Below are 20,746 nucleotides of genomic sequence, written 5' to 3'. Positions count from 1 at the left end.
TTGAACTTGAATTTGATTGCTTGAACTTTGTAGCTTTGTAGAGAATTTGCGGTCTTTGATCCACGAGCTCTCTTCTTGCTTCTTGTTCTTCCAAAAACCCTCCCTCTCAGAATAATGAGGACCCCTATTTATAGTTGTAGGGAGTGGTATGAGGGTGTGATTTGATTGGTTGGTTTGAACTGACCAATCAGATTTCTTTGTTGAAGAGTTTTAATTTGATTGGTCAGAACATGTCACATGGACACGTGGCATTATTTTAGTGGCTAATTTAATTTGACTTAGATTGCCACATAACTCTGACATGTGGCATGATTTTAGTGGCTTATTTAATTTGACCTGGATTGCCACCTAACTTTGACATGTGGCATGATTTTAGTGGCTTATTTAATTTGACTTGGATTGCCACCTAACTTTGGCACATGACATAATTCTAGTGGCTTATTTAATTTGACTTGGATTGCCACCTAACTTTGACATGTGGCATGATTTTGGGCCTCTAAGATGAGATGATATTGGGCTTAACAAAGTGGAGTCATCTTTATAGCCCAAATCAATGAATTTAGGTTTTTAATTAAATCCACATTTATTGGGCTTAAATAATCGACCCAATTTTATTAATCCAAAATATTTATTTGGACTAATATATCTTGAATTTAATATAAATTGAACCATTCTACAAATTTATATTTAATAAATTGTAAATGATTACAAATGCCCCCTACTTCAAGTCTTGTCGAGATATTTTATCTTTTGAAGATTAGGCTTGAAGTATTACTTGTAGGATAATGACATGCCATTTATTTTGAGATGTACCGTGAATTCATACTATATTGATGCACATCTTCATCATTGTTGGAGTAGGAATGTAGAAAATTAGTTATATCCAATGAGGATTAGGAAAGAGAAGAAAAAAAAATTGATTTTTTTTTTTTTTACTTTTTTTTTTCACGTTTTTTTTTTTTTTGGTGTTTACTTGTCATGCAAGATTCCACCACTAATTGGAATCCGATTAGGAGTCAATTTTGTAGAAGCCTAATTCAAGTTTGAATCTAATTATAATAGGTGCTAATAAACCTCTATAAATAGATGTCTGATCTTCATTGTATTGCAGCAATGTGGCTTGATGATCAGCGCCGTGGTACTTTCTTCTTTCTTTTATTTGATTTTCAACAACCTTTTCCTCATCTTGACATGTTTGTTGTAGAAAATTCATATCTTATCGTAGATACGTAAGAATCATGAACGGTGTGATTTTCTAGAAACTAGACTTCTCAATTTACAACATATCCAAAATTGAGAATTTAATACTTTCATGACTGTTCTAGATAATTTATTTATTTATTTTTTTCACGTTTTTTTTTCACATTTTTTTTTTTTACAAAATGCCTACCCTTTAGTCTGTTTTCCAAATCCAATTAGAATTCTGAAAGGACACACTCCTTTTAGAATATGGATAGCCCAATTTTTTACAATTTCACATCCAATTAGGATTTGAAGAGAATAAATTTGTATCATTTTACTAGATTTCTACCCAAAAAGTAATTACAATTACTTTAGAAAAAGGACTCTCTCACCATCACTACTTGTCTATAAATAGACTCTCTCCTTCTATTTATTTTCATCATTGGTATTGATGGTTTTGATACTCCTTTTTTGCATATCCTCTTGAGTTCATCAACATATGAGGTACATTTATATATATATATATATATATATATATTATTTTTATTATTTCGTTTTTTTTTTTTTGCAAAAATATTACTTCATATGCAATAAACTTTTATTCTATTGGTCCAAGTCAAAGACTTTACACCGTCTGAGACAAAGACTTTACATTTTTTGTGGGAAAGAAAAGGCATTCCATAGTCCGAGCTAAAGACTTTACACCGTCTAAGGCAAAGACTTTACATGATTTGTGGGAAAGAAAAGGCATTCCATAGTCCGAGCTAAAGACTTTACACCGTCTAAGGCAAAGACTTTACATGATTTATGGGAAAGAAAAGGCATTCCATAGTCCGAGCTAAAGACTTTACACCGTCTAAGGCAAAGACTTTACATGATTTGTGAGAAAGAAAAGGCAGTCCATAGTCCGAGCTAAAGACTTTACACCGTCTAAGGCAAAAACTTTACATGATTTATGGGAAAGAAAAGGCATTCCATAGTCCGAGCTAAAGACTTTACACCGTCTAAGGCAAAGACTTTACATGATTTGTGGCAAAGACTTTACACCGTCTGAGTCAGAGGCATTCCATAGTCCGAGCTAAAGACTTTACACCATCTAAAGCAAAGACTTTACATGATTTATGGCAAAGACTTTACACCGTCTGAGTCAGAGGCATTTCATAGTCCAAGCTAAAGACTTTACACCGTCTGAGGCAAAGACTTTACATGATTTGTGGCAAAGAAAAGGCATTCCATAGTCCGAGCTAAAGACTTTACACCGTCTAAGGCAAAGACTTTACATGATTTGTGGCGAAGAAAAGGCATTCCATAGTCTGCGCTAAAGACTTTACACCGTCTAAGGCAAAGACTTTATATGATTTGTGGCAAAGACTTTACACCGTCTGAGTCGGAGGCATTCCATAGTCTGAGCTAAAGACTTTACACCGTCTAAGGCAAAGACTTTACATGATTTGTGGCAAAGACTTTACACCGTCTGAGTCAGAGGCATTACATAGTCCGAGCTAAAGACTTTACACCGTCTGAGGCAAAGACTTTACATGATTTGTGGCAAAAACTTTACACCGTCTGAGTCAGAGGCATTCCATAGTCCGAGCTAAAGACTTTACACCGTCTAAAGCAAAGACTTTACATGATTTATGACAAAGACTTTACACCGTCTGAGTCAGAGGCATTTCATAGTCCAAGCTAAAGACTTTACACCGTCTGAGGCAAAGACTTTACATGATTTGTGGCAAAGAAAAGGCATTCCATAGTCCGAGCTAAAGACTTTACACCGTCTAAGGCAAAGACTTTATATGATTTATGGCAAAGACTTTACACCGTCTGAGTCAGAGGCATTCCATAGTCTGAGCTAAAGACTTTACACCGTCTAAGGCAAAGACTTTACATGATTTGTGGCAAAGACTTTACACCGTCTGAGTCAGAGGCATTACATAGTCCGAGCTAAAGACTTTACACCGTCTGAGGCAAAGACTTTACATGATTTGTGGGAAAAGGCATTTCATAGTCTGAGCTAAAGACTTTACACCGTCTAAGGCAAAGACTTTACATGATTTGTGGCAAAGACTTTACACCGTCTGAGTCAGAGGCATTTCATAGTCCGAGCTAAAGACTTTACACCATCTAAGGCAAAGACTTTACATGATTTGTGGCAAAGACTTTACACCATCTGAATTAGGCATAGGCCTTGCTCAAAGAATATAGTCATTCGTTATCAAGATGCATGACCATGATTATTGAATTACTAATTTATGAGCTAACAAAACATATATATATAATTATTAATTTTTTTTTTCTTGCAGATTGAATCATGGTTTACTTTAGAGATTTAACTTCTCCTTCTTCAGAGTTGCGATACCTTGTGATATCAGATCATAAAGACAGTGAGGTGGAGACCAAACTGCTTGTAAGTACGCCCTTAGCTGGCCAATATGCTGCTCCATGGCCATCTTTGGGGGAACTTCCTGGTTTAGAGGATTGGACTCTTGAATATAACAGCCGTCCTCCTAAGATGTGGATACTTTGTACTCCTAATCATCGTACCAAAAATATTGCAACTTCTTTACCATGTTTGGGGCGACGAATCATTAATGGAGATACTCGATGGAATGACACTTTTACACTTGATGGAGAATTTCACTACATTCCAGGCTATTGGGAATGGACTGAAGATATCCTTAGCAGGAATCGCCAGACTTTGAAGGATGCAAAAATATATGATGCTGTGTATGGTTCACTTTTTACTTATGATCGTAACACAAACATCTTGCAGGCCTTCTGCGAAGCTTGGTGTCCTATTACAAATACACTACTTACTTCAGTCGGAGAATTATCTATATCACTTTGGGACTTACACGTGATTGGTGGTCTACCCATAGCAGGAAGTCTTTACGAGGAAGTCGTGCCGAATGTTGCAGAACTTTTAGGCACATTTGATAAGGGTAAAAGGTTTCTTCCTCACTCATGTGAGCATTTATTTGATGCTTTTCATCGAATCCGAGTAAAAAATAATCATGACCCAAATGTTTCTGTTGAAAGATGGATAGAGTTTTGGTGTAAGAAAGATATGAAATATGGACAACCCCCACCGAGAAGAGAAAAGAAGTCTGCCCGTCTTAAGTCATCGCATAATCCAAGTGGCGCAATCGGTGAATCTGTTAACTGGTCTCCTGCTGAAGAAGCTTTATTTCACCAGATGGAAGTTAAGAGTCACAAAAAAAATAAAATATACTTGGCAGCTTTTTTATCTTGCTGGTTGTGTGTATTTGTGCTTCCTACGAAGGAGAATGGCTTTATTCGTCCGGGCGTCTTCAGAATCGCCTGTCATTTAGCATGTGGACGAAGAGTTAGCCTTACATTTCCCGTCTTAGCCAGCATTTACAAAGGTCTAAATACGATTTCAAAATGCTCACGACTTGATCTCGTTCAAACTTGTTTTCTAATTCATTATGTGTATGGTTGGTTGGCCTACTACTTCAAAACTCATTACCCACTAGCAGGTGGACCGGTTGATCCTCTTATGGCTTCTTTTTCTGGTGAAGGTGCTGCCAGGTATTTTGATAAAGAGGATGCGAGGAAGCGTATACATGGAGGGGGAACCATTGTGTGGGATGCAACATTGATCCAAAGGCCTAATGCTCACCACTACCGCGACGACGGCACTGAAAAGGAATTTCAATCAAATTTCTTTATGAGCCTTCGCTCAAACTATCTCACTTTAAGGGACGAAAATATCTTTATTGTGGAGCCTTATAGTCCCCACAGATTCAGTCGTCAATTTGGCTTCTTTCAAGATGCTCCTGGTCGATTAGACCAAGATTTTCGTGAAGCTTCATTAGCCGAGGGCTTAAGACTTGCACGAATTTGTGTACTGACAAAATCTAGGGCAAGAGCAACATTTCCCCCTAGTGGGTCCAACTTGAAGAAATTCTTTTCGCTCAATTACAAGTCTTGGTGGGAGAAGGTGCATGGAAATTTTCTTGAAAATTATATACAGTCCTTGGTGAGTGCTGTTGGTCTGGATAGTAATATTCTTCAAAAGAAAGATGAGGAGGTCTTAATGGTGAGTCAAACTGCTATTTTAAAGTCTAAAGTTGTTGTTCCAGACAGGATCAAGGGATTTTCCCTTGAGAAAGTTGAAAATGAAAAGTGTTCAGCTCAAATTCAACGGACATCTCACAAGCGGCCATCTCAAGATGAAAGTAGTAGCACCCGTAGTGATCATTGTTGGAAGCAGTTGAAACTATCTTGTGACACGCCAAACGATGGTAGTTCACATCCGATAGAAATTTCTGACAACAATGCTAGTTCTTCAAAGACTTTGACAGCTATTAAAGAGGTAATGATTTTTTTTTTTATTATTTTTTTTTATTCATGATACCACATGATTCCACTAACTATGATATATATATTTTTTTTTATTATTTTTTATTTTATTTATTTATTTATTTTTATTTTTTTTAGGCGAACGACGTTAGCATGTTGGAGACTTCTTGTCAAAGCAAGCCACAAGATAGTAATGAATCTATAGAGGGGCCGACTTCAAGAAAATCAATTTCGTCACCCAAATTAGGGCGAGAGGCTACTTTTGTTCCACATGAAAGGACTACATCCGTGTCCATTTTTGATGGAAAGCAAGTCATCTCAGAACTTCGAATGAATTTTGTCAAAGGAGCTTGGAATAAGATTCCTTCTAAGCTCGCTGATCTCACTGCAGAACGTGTTTCTTCTCTTGAGGACGAGGTCCAAGTAATTCTTAAGGATGTAGATGAAATGGGTGTGGATATCTCTCCTTTGAAGAACTTATTGGGATCTCTCTTTGTACTTGCCACCTCCTACGACCAAGCACGTTCATCCCTATCTGATAAAGCCTTGAAAATTGAAGAATCTGAGCCATATATAAATGCTAAAAGACACCTTGATCTTGTCTTGATTGAAAAGAATGAGAAATCCGAAGAATTGTCTAACATCTGCCAATCTCTTAAGGAGGCGAGGAAGAAGGTGAAGGAGTTAAAAGCCCTTCGAGATGCTGCCATGAAAGAAGTTGAAGATGTCGAATCTAAAGTCTCAGCAGCTGAACAAGAGTATAACAAATGTGCTGATGTTTCTCTAGCTACTGCGAATGCCTCAAATGATGTGGAAGAGAAGAAGAGAGTTTTAGAGGTTTCTCTTCAAGACTTAACTAATTATAAGCTGCGTTTAGGCTAGCTTATTGTGAACTATATATTATCGTTTTTTTTTTGTAACTCTTTCATATGTCCTTTTGATTGCATTATGTTGCCTATTTCTTTAAGTATTTCTTTTTACGTTTCAGCTTCAACAGTTATATGCTCATATTGATGCATTGATGTAATTCACATTAAGTGTGGACTTTCCCCTAATCATCATTTTTTATTACCTTGTGTGTTTCGATAGTACGAGAGATATATTATTGTATGAGAGCACCAAATCCAAGAGAGGTTCAATCTATCAGAAACCAAACTTCTTAACATATCCAAAATTTATAGTTTAAGTTTGGCAGGATAGTTCTAAGCAAACTTCAAAGATGGATTTCACATACAGAAAAGTTGATAGATTCACATTCGCATGAAGAAAATATTCATATCTTAGCGTAGAGAATCCAAAAAACTACAACATGTACAATAATCACAGCTAATAGCTTTATGGATTTGTACGAATATTTCTTTGAAGTCAATTCAAATTTTGTCTTGATTGGCCCTCTTTAATTCACATGTCATATATGACAATATACAAGAACTTTGTGATGCTCAGATAACAGTGTGCCCCATTTCTTTTGAACTTATGAGACTAAAATTTAGGATGTAACTCATGGATTATGGTGGAGAGGGTCAAGAGAGACTATGAGTTCTTCGGATGCTCATGCGACTGAACTTAGAATGTAATTCTAAGCGCCTACGTACCTCAGTGAAGAGGATCAAGTCACAACGTAGTTCTGAGAGAATGATGTTTTTTTTTTTTTTTTTTTTTTTTTTTTTTTGGTCCTAACTTTTGCCTAGGCCGCCTCTTTCGAGATTTTCAACCTAGCGGACATTTGTTTTTATGGGGTGCCGTGCACAGTTTATACTCTTGCGGGCCAGGAGTAACATGCAGTTTATACTCGTACCTTAAGGAGTGAGTTTCTTTTCTTCAAGGATAGTATCTCTTTATGAACTTTCCGTTAATGGGGCCAATGCGCAATCCTTCTGAGTCAACCAGTCTGTAAGCACCACTTGAGTATACTTCTTGTACCACATATGGTCCATCCCATTTGGCGGAGAACTTGCTTCCAGACCGACGAGAAGTAATAATGGGCCTTCTTACAACAAGAACTTGATCACCCACTTGGAAGCATCTAAGACGAACCTTCTTATTAAAAGATCGAGCTAGACGAGCTTGATAACATTGCAGACTTTGTTGGGCCTCTAGTCTTTTTTCATCAAGAGCCTCCAATTCTTCAAGGTGCAACCGAGCATTTTCTTCATCAGTGAGCCCTTCTTGAATGGCGAGGCGCAATGATGGTATTTGACGTTCAAGTGGAAGAACTGCTTCAACTCCATAGACAAGAGAGTAGGGAGTCGCTTGTGTTGGCGTGCGATACGTAGTCCTATATGCCCAAAGAGCCTCTTCCATTCTTTCATGCCAATCTCTCTTAGACTTGGAAACAACTTTTTTCAACAAGTTGCAGAGTGTCTTGTTAAATGCTTCAGCGAGACCATTAGCAGCTGCATAATACATAGAGGATTTGCGTTGCTTGAAGCCAAAGAGATCACATATCTTCGTCATTAACTTGTTATCAAATGGCTTGCCATTATCTGTCAATATGTATCGAGGAATACCAAAACGGTAGATAATATTAACTCGAATGAAGTTGGCGACATTCTCTTTCTTTACTTCTCTAAGAGAAACAGCTTCTGCCCATTTTGAGAAGTAGTCAGTTGCAGCCAGGATGTACAGATGTCCACCAGAGGACTTAGGCAATGGTCCAACAACATCCAAACCCCAAGCTTCAAATGGCCATGAGGCAATAGTTGGGTGCAATACTTCTGGGGGTTGATGTATAAAATTCGCATGGAATTGGCAAGCTTTACATCTTCGGACGTAATCCAATCAATCTTTCACCATGGTTTGCCAGTAATATCCCATCCTTTTTATATGAAAATGAAGTTTTGGTCCAGACTAATGCGCTCCACATACTCCAGAATGCACTTCTTGCATAGCTTGAGTAGATTCATCTGCCCCCAAACATCGTAAGAGAACTCCATCGAACGATCGCCTGTAAAGTGTATTTTTATAATAAAGAAAACGAGGGGCTCGTCGTCGGATTTTTGTTCTTCTTCGAAGGTTTTCTGGCAATATTCCATAACACAAGTAATCTATTATTGGTTGTCGCCAATCGTCAATTTCAGCTTCCGAAGTGGCGATAACTTGTTGAAATTCTTCTTCATGCTCAATTGGAGGTGGAGTTATCCATCTTTGGCAAACCACAACTTGTATTTCATCAGGAGATACTAATACAGAAGCTAAAGCTGCCAATGCATCAGCCTTTTTATTTTCCTTTCTTGGGACATGTTGAATAGTCACCTCTCCAAGCCATCCTATCATCTTTTGAGCGTAATTGCAGTATGGGATTAACTCAGGCTTCTTTACTTCATAATTACCCAAGACTTGATTGATCACCAACTTGGAATCCCCAAAAACTTGTAGTTGCAATTGTTTCATATCAATGGCCATCTCAAGCCCAAGTAAGAGTGCTTGATATTCAGCAACATTATTGGAGCAGTTTTGTGTTAGAGTGAAGGAGTATGGCAAAACTTCTCCATGGGAAGTGACAAATACCACTCCAGCACCGGCTCCTTCACGATGTACAGCACCATCAAAATACATCTTCCAAGGTGGCTGAATTTCTACTAGCATTGCGTCTTCATCAGGTAATTCATCAGATAACTCCCAATCATTCGGAATTGGATGATTGGCCAAGAAATCTGCTAGCACTTGTCCTTTCACTGCCTTCTGAGATATATACACAATCTCAAATTGTTGAAACTGGAGGTACCACCTTGCTAGCCTATCACTTAAGACAGGCTTGGACATGACAAACTTGATAGGATTCGCTTTAGAGACAAGTTGTATAATATGAGCCTGAAAGTAATGCTTCATCTTCTGAATTGAGAACACGAGTGCCAGACATAACTTCTCAATAGGTGAATACTTGATCTCGTTTTGTGTCATCATCCTACTCAAGTAATATAGGGCATTTTCTTTCCCTTCATCATTTTCTTGTGCGAGAAGTGCTCCTACTGACCTTTCTTGTGCTGCAATGTATAAAATCAATAGTTTTCCAGGTATAGGAGCTACAAGTACTGGAGGTTTCATTAGATAAGACTTTATGTTCTCAAAAGCATTGGTACAAGCTTGGTCCCATTCAAAAGGAACATCTTTCTTCATAAGGCGACTGAATGGTTGACATCTCCCAGCCAGATTTGAGATAAACCTCCTAAGATATGCTAATTTTCCTTGTAAGCTTTTCAACTCATGAATATTTTTTGGCTCAGGCATCTTCAAAATAGCATCTACCTTATCTTGATCAATCTCAATTCCTCGATGTCGAACAATAAAACCGAGAAACTTTCCCGAAGTAACTCCAAAGGCACATTTTAAAGGATTCATTTTGAGTTGGTATCTTCGAAGCCGTTCAAACACCATTCTCAGATCTTTCAAGTGGTCATCACTCTTCTTTGATTTTACTACTAAGTCATCGACATAACACTCAACATTTTTATGAAGCATGTCATCAAAAATATTTTGCATAGCTCGTTGATAAGTGGCTCCAGCATTTTTTAAACCAAAAGGCATCACTTTGTAGCAATATATACCTTTAGGAGAGCAAAATGCACTAAGTTCTTCATCCTTTGGTGCCATGCGAATTTGATTGTATCCAGATGAACCATCCATGAAGGACATTGCCTCGTATCCAGTTGTAGCATCAATCATAAGCTCAGGGATTGGAAGAGGAAATTCATCCTTGGGGCATGCATTATTAAGATCTCTAAAGTCAACACAAATTCGTATTTGGCCATTCTTCTTTCTTACAGGTACAATGCTTGAAATCCATGTAGGATATTTGACTTCACGAATAAAACCTGCTTCAATGAGCTTGTTAACTTCAGTTTCGATCAAAGGAACCAATTCAGGTCTAAAGCGACGTTGTGCTTGTTTAACAGGACGAGTACCTCGTTTTACAGCAAGACAATGAACTGCAACTTTAGGGTCTAACCCTGGCATCTCTTTGTAACTCCAAGCAAATACATCCCTAAATTCCATAAGTAGCTCAATATATTTCTTCTCTTCATCGTCATCCAGCGAAGCACTTACATATGTAGGCCTTATATCATCATCAACTCCAAGATTTACTTCCTTCAATGCATCAACAGTATTCTTTATCCCTTCCTCGAGTTCAGGTGGCGCATCTTCAGCATCCTCATCTTCTTGAGGATCACCATCATTAAAAGATATGTGATGGCATGCATGAATATTAACAAATCCATCATCAATTTTTGCATGTAGTAGAGTACTTTCTTCGTCACAAATTGTGATGTGATTTGATGATCCCACACTTTCTTCATCTTCATCTCGCTCCCTAGTGTGAACTATGGTATGAGTTTTTGCTCTCAGGACATCTCCACATGAAACTACAAGTTTTATTTCTCGCCTCATTCTAGAAGGGATCAAACTGGGCCAATTCTTGGGTGAATTATGCTCCCGGGCATATACCCGTTCTTCCACTATTCTATAATCTCCTTGGCGCTTGTATTTCTTCTTCATTAGTCCCAATCGATCGAATACTGAAATTTTTGGAGTTGATTCTATTAGTCGATCAGATGCAGAAACCTTAGGAGTTATGCCACTAAGTCGATCAAACACAGAAGGCTTTTTGTTGAACATCACAGATTCTTCCACAGGGGTAATATAGTTGATGCTCATCCTTTTTATAGAGATTCGGATTGGTGACGGTTGTTTGTAACCCAGGCCTTCGCGTGATTGCTTGACATCATACCCTTTCTCTATCATCATCCTTTGAGTTGGATTTAGGCCATGATTTTCCCTTTCAATAACTTCATTTGGAAGCTTCCCTACTTTAGAAGCTTCATTGGGATTGTATCCTGCTTTCACCAACAACTTATATGCATTCGGGTCAAAACCCTCATTTGTACGATTTTTAGGGAGTGATTCATGTGAATCATGATTCGATGGTCTGACAAATCCCTGTATCATTTTTTAAGGTGATTTGATCGCATCAATTTGCTTGATAGGGAATGTCAACTTACTACTCTGCAACTCAGAGGGTGGGATCTTGACTTTGTTTGTCTTTGGGACATAGTGAGAAACAAGAATCATTTTCTTACTTGAAGATGCCTCACTTATCTTAGGTACTTTACTCATATTTGAAAGCGTTTTATCCTTTTCAATCATGACTCTCGCGTTAGCAGGTGCTACATCAACCCTTTTTGTGATATCAGCAGGTATCACGTTATCAACTGTAACTTCTTTTGAATTCTTTAAGTAGAATTTTGCATCAGCGAAGTGCGCTTCCGTCTCGGTGAAAGGTTCATCATCAGCAACTACCTTCTTTTGAACCCCATCTTCAAAGTATTTGAAACATTGATGGTAGGTGGACGGTACTACTTTGTTCTCATGTATCCATGGTCTTCCTAACAAGATGTTATACGAGGTATTTGAGTCAATAACATGCATTCATGCACTCGAACGCATATCCCCCATCGTTATATCTAATTTGACAGCACCAATGGCTCTCTGCCCCCCTTGGTTAAAACCTTGAATCATCAGACGACTTTCAGACAGTTCATTTATCGGTATTCCAAGTTCTTTCACAGTACGAATAGGGAGAATATTGACCCCAGATCCATCATCCACCATAATCCTATTCACTTTATGTCCACGCACAAAACCTACCATATATAAAGGACGATTATGCAACACTTCACCCAATAAAAGATCATCATTAGTGAATGTAAACTTCGCATCACAAGTGTCCACTTCTTTAGAGTGAGACTTTATAGGGACTTCATGTGATGGAGGTAATGATGGTGATGAGCTTTCTACCATCATCTCTTCTCTATCAATGTTACAACACGAGGCCTTGGTGTCACGATGAGAAATCTTTTCACGAAACCAACTTGGCAAGAATTCCTCTAATGTCACCGGAGGGCGTTGCTTTTGATAGTAATTTCCCTCGACTCTTGACTTCTTCACATTCTTCTTTACCCTTTGAGTTTTAGGGGTAGGTGGATGACACCACTTTGTTCTTATCTTCGCTCTAGTCACTTGCTTATTTGGTTCTCTTTGCAAGCTCATTTTACGGCGTCTTCGTCGTGTCACTAAAATCCATCTTTCATCATCAGTATAAGCACCGCAAGATTGGTTTTCCTCTAGAGATTTATCTTCCCATATTACTTTATTCATCAAAGGAACAAGCGATGATACGTCAACATTTATTGGTTTGAAGTCACCAAATTTAATCATCTTTGATGGTGATATGGCTAGGTCATCACCACTATCATGTATTTCGACAAAGTTGCAAAGAACTATGGGGTCAAGTGAACCAAAAGTGACAGAGACTTGATTTGAACTCTCCTTCTCATCTTCAAGCAATATCTTTCCTTCACGGGCCAAGTCCATAATCTTTTCCTTAAAGATAAAACACTTTTCAATAGGATGGCCCATCAAACGGTGATATTTGCAGTAATTTGGATCATTAGTCCTCCCAGCCTCATCTGGACGCTTCATTTCAGGTAGCTCAAAGAGTTTTAACGCCAGAAGCTCTTCGAAAATTGCTGGAACATCTGAGTCCAAGAAAGGATACTCTTTTGCCTGCATTTCCTTCAAAGTCAGCTTTCTACCAGCGTTATTCTGAAAAGTTGTGGTCTTCACCCTTTGATTCTTGCTTAGATTTGTAGCCACTTTCAAAGGTACGGCATTAACACTCATCGACTCCTTGTTTCCAAACTTAGGTGCTGATTTTCCCCCTTTCTTTACCTCCATTTTGTCTTTTCCCTTGCGAGGCCCATAAATAATTGGTCCATCAATCCCACTTGCAGACATGCTCAACTCCATATCATGAGCACGCGTAGCTAGTTCCTCAAACGATTTGGGTTTAATACCCTGTAGGATATAACGAAGTCCCCAACGTATTCCTTGAATACACATTTCTATTCCGAAAGTTTCACTAAGCCTATCCTTACAATTGAGGCTTGCATTTCTCCATCGGTTGATAAACTCAATGACAGGTTCATCTTCCCATTGACGTGTATTTGTGAGTTCAACCATGCTCACAGTACGCCTTGTGCTATAGAAGCGATTAAGAAATTCATGCTCAAGTTGCTCCCAACTATCGATAGAGCCTGCCTCGAGATCCGTATACCAGTCAAAAGCATTTCCTTGTAAGGAGCGCACAAACTGCTTGACCAGATAATCTCCATATGTTCCAGCGTTATTGCAGGTTTCAACAAAATGGGCAATGTGTTGTTTTGGATTTCCCTTTCCATCAAATTGTTGAAATTTTGGAGGTTGATAACCTGCAGGCATCTTCAAAACATCGATTCTTGAAGTGTATGGCTTTGCATATGTGAATGATAACTTTGAAGACACGTCATACTTATCTTTGATAGTTCCCATAATGAAGTCCTTCAGTTGATGAATGGGAATTCCTCCTTCAGCAGATACTTGCAGCTCATCACCCACATTTACTTGTTTTGTAACTGAATCTCCCTTTTCTTGTATCATCGGACGTTTTCCAGGTGCATGACTTGAGTCCCCCTCCATGACATTCTCAACTCTGTCCGTCAACTTGACAATTCGATTATCCTGATCTTGCACATATTTTGTTAGACCTTCAATTGCCTTCGTCAAACTCGCCAGTTGTTCTTCAACAGTTGAGGTGTTAGTCATCATCGCTTGGATGGCTGTTATGGATGATGGAGCAAAGCATGGATTTTCCCTCAAACTGAAATCTGTCTGAAACAAGTTACGTGGAGTGACTGAGGCAGATCTAGTGATCAAGACATCATCTTCATCTTAAATAGTGCAATTCCTCGTGTTAAAAGGACTAAGTCGAGCCAACGTCTTTTCAACAATATCAGCTATATTCTCTCCTTCTTCCAATTCATTCGGAAAGAATCTTGCCTCCTTTGAAGATGGAAGATCAAAAATAGGAACTGATGCGGACGGCACTTGAAGTGCTTGTTGTCCTAGCAAGTTTGCTCTGTTCCTGGTGATGGGTCCCAAACTTCCCATAGTAGCATCCAGTATGTTCTCCACCTCAGAGGAAAACTTGGAATCAGTAGCCTTAGCAATAATAGTCCTGGAGTCAAACTTCTTAGATGCCATTTAAGTGTTCTTGAAGTTTGATGATCGATGTGAAGAGATGAGAGGTAGAGATGGTCCCACCGGGTGTGCCAAAATTTGTAAACAACAAATTTTCGAGCCGAGAAAAATAAATAATCAAGACCAGAAAATTGGAGTAACAAAGTGTAATATTTGATTTCAAAATGTAATGCGGTTACAATCTCTATAATAATCCTCTGATTCTTCAAATAATATGAAATACGTTGAACTTGAATTTAATTTTGATTTAGAGTCAAGGGCTTGAATAGCTTGATCTTGAATCTTCGTCTTCGAATTTGGATTTGAAATATTCGTCACGAACACTTGTATGGTTATGACGAACAGTAAAGATGAACAAGTAACTTGATCTTGATCTTCTTCTTCGTTCTTAATCTTGAACTTGAATTTGATTGCTTGAACTTTGTAGCTTTGTAGAGAATTTGCGGTCTTTGATCCACGAGCTCTCTTCTTGCTTCTTGTTCTTCCAAAAAAAAACCCTCTCAGAATAATGAGGACCCCTATTTATAGTTGTAGGGAGTGGTATGAGGGTGTGATTTGATTGGTTGGTTTGAACTGGCCAATCAGATTTCTTTGTTGAAGAGTTTTAATTTGATTGGTCAGAACATGTCACATGGACACGTGACATTATTTTAGTGGCTCATTTAATTTGACTTAGATTGCCACATAACTCTGACATGTGGCATGATTTTAGTGGCTTATTTAATTTGACCTGGATTGCCACCTAACTTTGACATGTGGCATGATTTTAGTGGCTTATTTAATTTGACTTGGATTGCCACCTAACTTTGGCACATGACATAATTCTAGTGGCTTATTTAATTTGACTTGAATTGCCACCTAACTTTGACATGTGGCATGATTTTTGGGCCTCTAAGATGAGATGATATTGGGCTTAACAAAGTGGAGTCATCTTTATAGCCCAAATCAATGGATTTAGGTTTTTAATTAAATCCACATTTATTGGGCTTAAATAATCGACCCAATTTTATTAATCCAAAATATTTATTTGGACTAATATATCTTGAATTTAATATAAATTGAACCATTCTACAAATTTATATTTAATAAATTGTAAATGATTACAGTAGTGACATAGTTAATTGGTACTTGTATGGGTGGGAAATAGCAGGTAACTCGTGAATTTAGTGTAGGTGCATAACTTATCTGACGCTACAATTATATATTAAAAGAAACTCTCTAATCCTCATTGAAAAAAGCGGATTAGTTTTTCTATAACCTCCATCATTCATTAGGGTCACTCCACTCACAAAGTCTGAATCAAGCTGAACTAATGATGAATGGATTGGATGAATTGTAATTTTATGGGTTGATTTTGTTGCCTCTAAATGCATATACTTTATGAAAATGAAAAAAATTCTTAATTGTTGATTTCCCTTTAATGCCTTCGGACTTTATACTTGACACCTTTTTATAAGCATGCCATTATTTAGTTTTTGTAATTATATAATTATCTTGAATATATTAATTATTTTCTTATTTTTTGGGGAAAAGAAAAATCTTATTGTTTCTTTAATAATTTGGTCAGATGTAGGTAGTCTACATCTTCATGGATATATGCTTATTTCATCGAGTCTCTCTCCTTCAAACGTATTATTTAATAAGATTTATATAATTATATATTCAGGTACACGCGCGAACTTTAAAACTAGTATAGAAGACAAACTTGTGTGGGTATGTCGTTGTACCCATGGGGGTAATTTACCATAACCTCAAATTTCAATGATTTCACTGTCTCAAGATATTTAATAAGATTTCTTGACATTAAATTCCAACTACAACTACTTCCTACCTGTCTAGTACTTTGAACACATTCAAATATTTAATTTTTACCATGTTCCAACAGAAATAGTACCTTTGGGTTGTTAATTTCTGTTCAGCGACTTGTATTTTTATTATAAGTAAATAATTCAGTGCGTTCTTAGTAAAAAGCCTTTTGCTTGGAAAGTAATGAATTATTTACTGTTGTATAATTTGTTATGTATCTGAAACAAGTGGAATTTTTTTCATATCGAGGGTTGATAGCCATCAATTTGATCTTATAAGTCTTTTCTGGTCTATTCATTTAATTAAGAATTTTTTCATATGAATTTGTGTAAAAAAAAAAATATTTACACATAATAATAGTGTTTAAAATTGAATAATAAAATTGAATGTGTTTAAAATAATAATGTTTATAGAAAATTGTCAGTATTTTCACCAAATGTCTATTCGAGCAATATTTTCTCAAAGGAATGTCGTTCTCACGCTTGTAGCCTTCTTTGTTTTTATTTACAGATTATTAACTTCTCCAACATTTAGACTTTAGACAAAATTAGGACTTATAGGGTTTAAAGCTTATGAATTCAAAATTTAAATTTTTCGAGTTATTAAATTTATATCATATAATTATCGATATCTACATAATTGGATCTTGTAAACAAATTCCTTTTTGTTATGTTACATCATTTTCCTATTTGATAGTTTGCTACTACCTCTGTCGATCCTATTGTCCTACAACATCATGACAAAGTTAAGTATATTGAAAGGGTAGAATTTTTTTCTTCAAAAAATTATATTTTATATATATGTGAAGAACTTTTTATGAATTATGTATAAATTGTTGAATCCTTTAAATATAACAAAATATTTATTTAATTTTTTTAATCAAATTTCTGCCTCCATCACTATCTCCAGATATAAAGAAATTCGTGGATAACGTTTTTTCATAGTTACCAAGCTACTTAAAAGACATGAGCCAAAAGTAAAAAAAGGAGATGGAGCCAGGGGCGGATCCACCTTATGCCGAGGGGGTTCATCCGAACCCCCTTCGGCGAAAAATTATACTAATTATATATGGTTAAGATAATTTTTTATGTATATAAAGTAGATGTCGAACCCCCTTCGACTAGTTCGTATGTCTAGTTATTTAAATTTTGAACCCCCTTATTTAAAATCCTGGGTCCGCCACTGGATGGAGCAATAGTTATACTAGATAGACTAGTACGAAAACTTCCTTATTTAGAGTTTGATTAATGTGCTAAAAGCATTTAACAATTCAAAATTAAACCTTAATTACATGTGATGATCAGTATATTTAAAGTTTTGGCACAATATATAGCTCCTTCATTAATCTTTCTTTACTTGTTTATATTTGACTTGATACAGTAATTAAAAAATAATGAATAAAATCATAATTTTAATATATCATCCCTAATTAGTGTTCCTACCAAAGAAATGGCAAATTTAAAAATATAAGTTATCTAATTCATTGGAAAATGAAATATAAATAACTAGTACTTAATTATTTTTCAAATCGAACAAGTAAATATGGACATCTATTTTTAGTATAGTAGACAAGTAAAATTGATCGGAAAAAATAGTTTCAAATCATTATGTCGGTGAAGGCTGATATCGAAGCACATAAGTTTTGAGGAGCTTGCCGGCAATAATCATGTGACTAATTACATGAATGCTAATAAAAGTGTCATTTTGTACAATAAGATGAGTGTTAATCGGGGATTTCTATGTGATTATAAATATTTATAATGCTTTTATCAATACTCATTTGTGACATTTACATGACATGTTCTTGTGGATAATTTTGATGTAAATAAAAAAATTAGGGGTCGTTATGTCTGTAACATAAACTTTGGGGGGTTAATGTGAAAGATCTTATTTCTGAAAGAGCAAATTTTAGTTCCAAGCCCCAGAATATACATACAGTCAAAACGTACTAAAGAAATACTCTCCCCGTCTATTTTTAATACAGTTTTTAAATATTTAAAATATTAAATTAATCTAATTTAATTTAGCTTCGAAGATCAATCAAATTAAATTCCATGAATTGAAAAGTGACAAGTAAAATCTATAGGAGGGAATAATTAAGCAAGCACAATGTTGAACATAATTAATGACATTGGAACTTGATTTCGAAAATATGCTTTAAGAATATCAACACCCTTGTAAAGCCTGAAGAACTGTTGAACCTGCTTTATCACGACTTGAACAATTTCAGTAACTAGTCTTCACTTTAAGAATCTTCAAATAATTTTATCCCTAAATTAAAGTTTCTTTATAAGCAATAAATTCTCTATTTAGTTATGTTCAAAATACAATCTTTTTTTTTCTTAGTGTTAAAAGAAATGCTTCTTCAAGGATGAACATTTAAAATACTCTTTTCAACATCAATTTCAAATTTCAGGTGTATAAAGTATTTTTTTGGTTTATTTTTATTTATCATATTTGATTTTGACACTCATTAAGAAAATAATAAGTGATATGACAATTTCGTCATACTATCCTTATCAGTTGATGTTAAATAGTATTCGATCTTGAAAAATTATTTGGGAAATAAGTAATTAATGTTAAGGGTAAAACATGCAAAATAATAATTATTTTTTCTTGATATGTTAAAAGTGACAAGTAAAAGTGAAAATATATTTTTGCAATAGTGGACAAGTAAGAGTATATAATTTTGAAAATTTCATGGATAAGAAAGAAAAAAGAAGAATTAATAATATGAAGGTTAATTTCTTCGTCCCAAAATAAGTGTCATCTTGATACAAAAAAAATTATCCCAAAATAATTGTCATCTTAGGAGTTCAAGACAATAATTAGTACTTTCTTCGTTCACTTTTATTTGTCACATTTAGACTTGGCACGCCACTAAGAAAATAATACTCCCCTTGTCCTGATTTACGTGACAATTTTTATTTTTCAAGAGTTAAACAAGTTTAAATTTAATTGAAAATTTATGCATGGAATCTTCAATTTTTTTGAAATGAAATTTATATATACTACATAAAGAGTATAGTCATAATATTTGACAATTTAAAATATTTATAATATATGAAAAAGATAGACTTATTTAAATCTCGAAATCCGAAAGGTGCCACATAAATTGGGACAGAGAATGATTGTGATTAGGGTTGTACAGGGCAAACCGATAAAACGCACCAAACCGACAAATCGAACCAAACCGGGAAAAAAACCCGACTAGTGGTTTGGTTTGACTTGATTTGGTGTTTGGAAAATAAACTCAACCATTATAGGGTTGGTTTGGTTTTAACTAAAAAAAGTCAAATCGAACCCAAACCGACCGGATTATAGATATACTACTTTTAAATTATGTTATACAAAAAAATATTTATTAAAATATAATTTATAAATATATTTTAATTTTTTTTTCTTTCTTATATTTAGGTTTGGACTTGAGAAACTCATCTAAATAATATATAAAAAAAACTCATCTTATAAAGTTATATTATAAAGTTAAAACTTCAAACAATGTTTTGCCTTCATCTTATATGTTGATATTTTGTACTATAATTCTTTTTAAGAAATACTACCATGTATTTTTTATTAGATACTATGAAAAACCCGAGAAATCCAAGAAAAATTGATATTGAAAAACCCGACTTTTATTGATTTGGTTTGGTTTATAGATTTAATAACCCGACACAAATGGTTTGATTTGGTTTGTAAAAAATCCGAACTTACCCGATTCATGTACACCCCTAATTGTGATTGTTTTACCACACTACCTTTATTGATTAATATTTGATATTAGATTTTGAAAAATAATCTGGAGAATAATTAATTAATGCCAAAAGTAAAATATGGAAAAAATAGTTATTTTTTCTTAATATATTAAAAGTGATAAATAAAAATAAAAATCTATTTTTGAAACGGTGAAGAGAAAATGTGGGTGTAAAGACTATTTTTATTGACTTTTTAATGAATAAAATTTTTGATAAGATAATATTTATTTTGGGATTGATGGAGTAAATGCAATGCACAAAATTAGGGTAAAGACATCATTGTCATTGAAAAATTCGTAACCCGTGATTTTATAAAAAAATAAACAGGAATCAGTGGGCCAAGGATTAATGCCTGTTTAGGGAAATCATTGTATTTATCTACAACACCAACCTTATTATAAAGCAAATGAATAATAATCTATGATGGACCATGTATGTATGATTGAATCCAACCTTATTATTATAATAAATAAATAATAATATATGATGGAACATGTATGATTGAATCCAAGTTTTGGAATGTCTTTGCTAATTCCATTGAAGCACTTATTAAATTCATTGCATTCTTCAGGTTACTACATTTCCTTCATAAGAATTAATCC

Source organism: Solanum dulcamara, chromosome 9 (genome assembly GCF_947179165.1).
Source record: "Solanum dulcamara chromosome 9, daSolDulc1.2, whole genome shotgun sequence".
Lineage (NCBI taxonomy): Eukaryota > Viridiplantae > Streptophyta > Magnoliopsida > Solanales > Solanaceae > Solanum > Solanum dulcamara.
Note: the sequence above shows the minus strand (reverse complement) of the source record.